This window comes from Martes martes, assembly GCF_963455335.1.
Source record: "Martes martes genome assembly, chromosome: 1".
NCBI lineage: Eukaryota > Metazoa > Chordata > Mammalia > Carnivora > Mustelidae > Martes > Martes martes.
In genome coordinates, this window is record NC_137888.1 from 121,446,315 (window position 1) to 121,452,788 (window position 6,474).

Genomic DNA, 6,474 nt, shown 5'->3' on the forward strand with positions numbered 1-6,474 from the left:
AATCATATTGTTAATGGTAGTGTTGGTGTTAGTATTCTGGAAGGCATAGGCATGTGAGATTTGTACAGTAAAGCAAATGAGGAATTATGTTGATATCAGTGAGAATCACAGTTTTGGGCAAGGGGGTAGGGGCATACAGATGGACAACTGCTAAAGTCAAGAAAATTGTTTGTCATAAATATAAAACTCATAGTGTGTTTTATCCGAGAAAAAAATGTATTTCTTAACTCCAGTCAATAAAAAGTCCCAGAAACCATGAGTTAATCAGTAGTAATGAGTCCCTTTGTCTCCCAGACTGTGGTCCTGAATATCACTAAAAGGAACCAAGGCTCTTTGGAGAGATGGATGATTCCAGGTTTGGGGCAGGACATGTACAAGACAAATGTGGGTTTAGATCTACATTTCACAAAACTGAGCAGGTCCTCCCCTCCCCTGACATCAGTTTATTTAGCTTTGCTAAGGGGTATAGGACAGGAAGGACAGCATGGCAGCAGGGCAGAGTCAGAGTTAGGTGTGACCACTCAGGTGTGAAGGAATGAGACCAAATGGGTGGGTGATGCTGTAGTGCACAGCCTGGGGATCCTTGTTAAGACCAAGAAAATCATTCCCCCAGTCATATGAGTGCTGGCTGCTCACCAGTCACACCTGAATCTTTCTCTGGGGATTTCTTTCAGTGGAAAGAAGCTGTCTGGCCCAAAATTATGCACCTATTCAGGGAGCAGCCCTGCCCAAATTGGGACTTTAAAGGGCCATCCCAGCTACTGAGAAGGTCTGGTTGGATTGGCTGAGGTTTATAGTTGAGACTGTACTATATAGTTTAATTTTTTCTTCTGCACAACCCTATCTCCCTCACTCCCCAAGACCCCTCTCCAATAAACTTCCTGTACATAAATCTCCATTTCATAGTCTGTTTCCCAAGGAATCTGGCCCAAGTGAATGAGTATAGGAGCTATTCTGGTTTATAAGCTCCATTCCCTATATGAGCCAATGTGTTTTATTTCCTCCCATGGGAACAGCTTCCAGAAGTCCTAGCAAGGGACATGCCCAGTCACAAGAATGCACTTCATTCAGAGGAGCTCAAGCTATGGATTCTCACTGGCTATTTATAGTTAATTTACAGTCCTCCTGGGCCAAGTGTAGTTTACTAATTAGAGGTCATTTTTACCATAAGGAGTGTTGCCTGGTAACATAGATAGCATTCCACCTTTATTAGGTTTCCAGGGGAACAGAGCTAAAAGTTAACCCAAGGTCATTTTTTCCATACAGAAAGAGAATGAGTTTATTAACCCCTTATTTACATTTGAAAACCTACAAGTTTATAAAGATAATTGAAACAAAACAAAAATTCCAAAAACCTTCATTGAGGTGATTCTAGGAAACTATTATTTTGAAACCTGGCAAGTAAAGGGAAAGAACAATTTATCCAGACTTTGTTATATGGATTGTGCCTTAGGACAATGAGTTGATAAAGGGAACTTTCTTATAGAAGTATCCCAGCTAAGAAATGAAGAATGATGAAATTAAGAGATATCTATTTACATTCATCTCCTACAGAAAAGACAAATCTAGGCAATATCAACAGTGGCTGCTAATAGCATAGGAGGGACAACCAGACATGATGCGCCCCTCATGGAATGAAGTCTTCTTGCAAAGAGTTCCGACCTGAATCTGATCAAGCTTCTAGATATGAATACCCATTGTTGGGCACAGATGATTTGGGGGTGAGGCAATTTGCAAAATGCAGATGATGGAAAACTCTACAGGACAGATGAACTTTTTTTTTTTTCCTAAATGAAGATACCACAAGGAACACACACACACACACACACACACACACACACACACACACACACACTCCCATGCACGCACACACAGAGATATGAAGGAGAACATTTATACACTAAAGGGACAAAGAGACAAGAAACATATTAGTCAATTGAAATTCTTGAAACTTATTTAGATTCTGATTTGAGCAAACTGTAAAAATATTTATTATTTATGATTCAGTTGATGGAACTTGAACACTGCCTAAAGACTGGATGATAGGGGGGTGCCTGGATGGCTCAGTTGGTTAAGCGTCTGCCTTCGGCTCAGGTCATGATCCCAGGGTCCTGGGATCGAGCCCTGCATAGAGCTCCCTGTTCAGCGGGAAACCTGCTTCTCCCTCTTCCACTCCCTCTGCTTCTGTTCCCTCTCCGTTGTGTCTCTCTCTGTCAAATAAGTAAATAAAATCTTAAAAAAAAAGACTGGATGATAGGAAGAAATAATAATTATTATTATTTTTAGGTTAGATAATGATACTGTTATGTTATTTAGGAGTCCTCAACTTTTAGAGATATAGGCAGAAATATTTACAGATTATGTGATAAAATATCAGTTTTTCCTTTTCCTCCCAACAATCTAGACTGTGAGTAATGGATTCAATGAAACCAGATTGGCCATGAGTTCATAATCGCTGAAGCTGAGCATTAGGGTTAGGGGAGCTCATTATACTCTTCCTTTTACTTTTATATGTTTGAGAATTCCATTATAACAAAGAGAAATATATATGTACATTTACTTTTTAATATAATAATAACACTCTTGGGAATCTATCCGTAGATGTTACCACGTATGGATGTTTAATGTAGCAAAACTAACAAAAAGAAAAAAGATTCTAGAAATAAGTTGAATACCCAACAGTGACATATGGTTGAATAAATTGTGATACCAGGTAGTTGTTAAAAGGAATTTAGAGGCAAACCAATTCACCTTGGATGAGTTTTCAGGAATGTTGCTGAATGAGAAAAGCAAGATGCACACATGAATGTATGAGACCCTGGTTTAAAAAAAATAAAGGCAGGGGTGCCTGGGTGGCTCAGTGGCTTAAGCCTCTGCCTTCGACTCAGGTCATGATCTCAGGGTCCTGGGATTGAGCCCTGCATCGGGCTCTCTGCTCAGCAGGGAGCCTGCTCCTCCCCACCACCACCCCTCCGCCTGCCTCTCTACCTACTTGTGATTTCTGTCTGTCAAATAAATAAATAAAATCTTTAAAAATAATAATAAAAATTAAAAAAAAATAAAGGCAAAAACTCTATACAGGCACATTTGTATATGTGTATATGGGAGGGTGTCCAGCAGGGTGTTAACATGGTTACTTGGGGTCGATGGGAGTAGGAAGGTGCTTTGGGTAGATGGTGGGAGACGAGGCTGGTGAAAAGCTCTAGAAAAACAGAAGGCAGCTGTGATGTGGCCCATGTTCTCCTGGTAGGGTGGGCTATACGACATGAGGATGGGTCATGTGGCCAGGCTAAAATGCAGTCCAGCTTTGCCACTTGCCAGTGGTGTCACAGTGGTGACACCTGCTGTATGCCCTGCCAGGGCTGTGCACTTGTGACCAAGGGGTACAATGCTCCTCCTGCCCCTCAGGGAATACCATGCTAAAGAAGGAAGGGGAAGGGTCAATATGTGCAGATATTTTCCACACAGGATGCTATGGGCATATTACTTAACTTTCATGAATCTCAGTTTCCTTATCCATAAAATGGGATTATAATGTCTGATCACAGGGCTACTATGAGGATTAAATATGGGCAACATGAATGTAAGTGCATCCTCTTGGGCCCCTTTCCTCTTAACACACTGTGATTGTTCCTACAGATGGGAAGATGGGTAGTGAGAGTGACTGAGGAGGGGGAGAGTTGTCAGTCAGGGAAGACAAGTCTGAGAGCTAAGGCATATAAGAGTAAGATCAAATTTTATGATCGTTTCTGGAGCACACAAGAAAGGAAGTAAATGTATCTGTTTAATCATTCATTTGATTTTTAAAATTATGTTCTGTTAGTCACCACACAGTACATCATTAGTTTTTGATGTAGTGTTCCAAGATTTATTGTTTATGTATATATACTCATCCTCCCACCATCCTCCCCTCCAAAACCCTCGGTTCGTTTCTCAGAGTCCACAGTCTCTCATGTTTCATCTCTCCCTCCAATTCCCACCCCCTCACTTTTCCCTTCCTTCTCCTAATGTCCTCCATGCTATACCTTATGTTCCACATATAAGGGAAACCATATGATAACTGATTTTATCTACTTGACTTATTTCACTCAACATAATCTCCAGTCCCATCCATGTTGATGCAAAAGTTGGGTATTCATCCTTTCTGATGGCTGAGTAATACTCCATTGTATATATGCACCACATCTTCTTTATCAGCTCATCTGTTGAAGGCCATCTTGGCTCTTTCCACAGTTTGGTTATTGTGGACATTGCTGCTATGAACATTGGCGCACATATGGTCTTTCTTTTCACATCTGTATATTTGGGGTAAATACCCAGTGGTGCAATTGCCAGGTCATAGGGTAACTCTATTTTTAATTTTTTGAGGAACTTCCACACTGTTTTCCAAAGTGGCTGCACCAACTTGCATTCCCAACAACAATGTAAGAGGGTTCCCCTTTCTCCACATCCTCTCCAACATTTGTTGCTTCTTGCCTTGCTAATTTTTGCCATTCTAACTGGTGTAAGGTGGTGTGTCAATGTGGTTTTGATTTGAATTTCCCTGATGGCTAATGATGATGAACACTTTTTCATGTGTCCCTTAGCCATTTGTATGTCTTCATCAGAGAAGTGTCTGTTCATGTCTTCTGCCCATTTTTTTACTTGATTATCTGTTTTTTAGGGTGTCAAGTTTGAGAAGATCTTTTTTTTTTTTTTAAGATTTTATTTATTTATTTGAGAGAGAGAGAGAGAGACAGAGTGAGAGAGAGCATGAGAGGGGAGATCAGAGGGAGAAGCAGACTCCCCATGGAGCCTGACATGGGACTCAATCCCAGCACTCCAGGATCATGACCCGAGTCGAAGGCAGTCACTTAAGCAACTGAGTCACCCAGGTGCCCAAATTTGAGAAGTTCTTTATAGATCTTGGATATCAGCCCATTGTCGGCAGCGTCATTTGTGAACATCTTCTCCCATTCCATGGGTTGCCTCTTTGTTTTGTTGACTGTTTCCTTTGCTGTGCAGAAGGTTTTTATCTTGATAAAGTCCCAAAAGTTCATTTTTTGCTTTTGTTTCCCTTGCCTTTGGAGATGTGTCTTGAAAGAAGTTGCTGTGGCTGATGTCAAAGAGGTTACTGACTATGTTCTCCTCTGGGATTTTGATGGATACCTGTTCTCACATTGAGGTCTTTCATCCATTTTGACTTTATCTTTGTATATGGTGTAAGAGAATGGTCGAATTTCATTCTTCTGTATATACCTGTCCAATTTTCCTAGCACCATTTATTGAAGAGATGGTCTTTTTTCCATTGGATATTTTTTCCTGCTTTGTCAAAGATTATTTGACCATAGAGTTGCAGGTCCATATCTGGGTTCTCTACTCCATTCCATTGGTCTATGTGTCTGTTTCTGTGCCAGTATCATACTGTCTTGGTGATCACAGCTTTGTAATAAAGCTTGAAGCAGTCACTTAATTCACTTATATTAGACATCAATGAACAGAATATACCAAGATCTGTGTCCCTTTAGAGGTTATAATCCAGAAGAAGGAGATGGACAACAGACATTAAAAGGAAGAAATGATACTGTGTGACACATTAGAAAGTCCTGTGGGGAAAAAAAGAAAAGCAGAGCAGAGGGAGACTGGGTGGCCTAAGCAACAGAAATTTATTGGCTCACAATTCTGGAGGTCAGAAGTCCAAGATCAAGATGATGGCAAATTCATGTTCCCTTTGAAGGTTCTGGGAAGGATGTGTCCCAGATGTCTGCCCTTGGCTGGTGACAGCACACCTTCAGTCCTCACATGGCATTCTCCCTGAAGGCATGTCTGTTTCTGTGTCCAAATCTCTCTTTGTTTTAAGGACACCGGTTTTGTTGGATTAGGGGCCCACCCTACTCTAGTAGGACCTCATCTTAACTAATTACATCGATGATGGCCCTATTTCCAAATAAGGTCACATTCAGAGCCATTAGAGGTTAGGACTTCTATGTATGAATTTACATAAGAGGAGGGGAGGTTGAAGTGCCCAAGAGGGTGGATGAGCTAGTGTTAGAGAAACTTGTTGAGAAAGGGACATTGGAGAGAAGGCTTGAAGAGGTAGAGAGGGGGCCATGTGGATATCTGTTGAAGAGTGCCCCAGGTAGAGGAGATAGTCAGCACAAAGGTACCATGGTAGGAGCATGCCTGGGATTTTCCTGGAACTGCAGGAAACCAGTGTGGTTGCAGCAGAGTGTGAGGGGGGGAAGCAGGACATGAGGCCAGAGAGCATCAGGCCCAAGTCACATGACTCTTGAAGGCTGGTAAAGGAAGTTAGCTTTTACTTTGAGCATAACAATTGCAGGTTCTGGTCAGAGTACCACAATGACAGCGTACTGTGGATGGGGTGGAGTCAAGAAGTCACAGCTGTGATTCAGGTGGGAGATACTGAGGTAGAAGAGAGCCATGTCCTGAGCAGAGAATTGGGGATGGAATCTGGTACACCAGAAAAGGGATTGG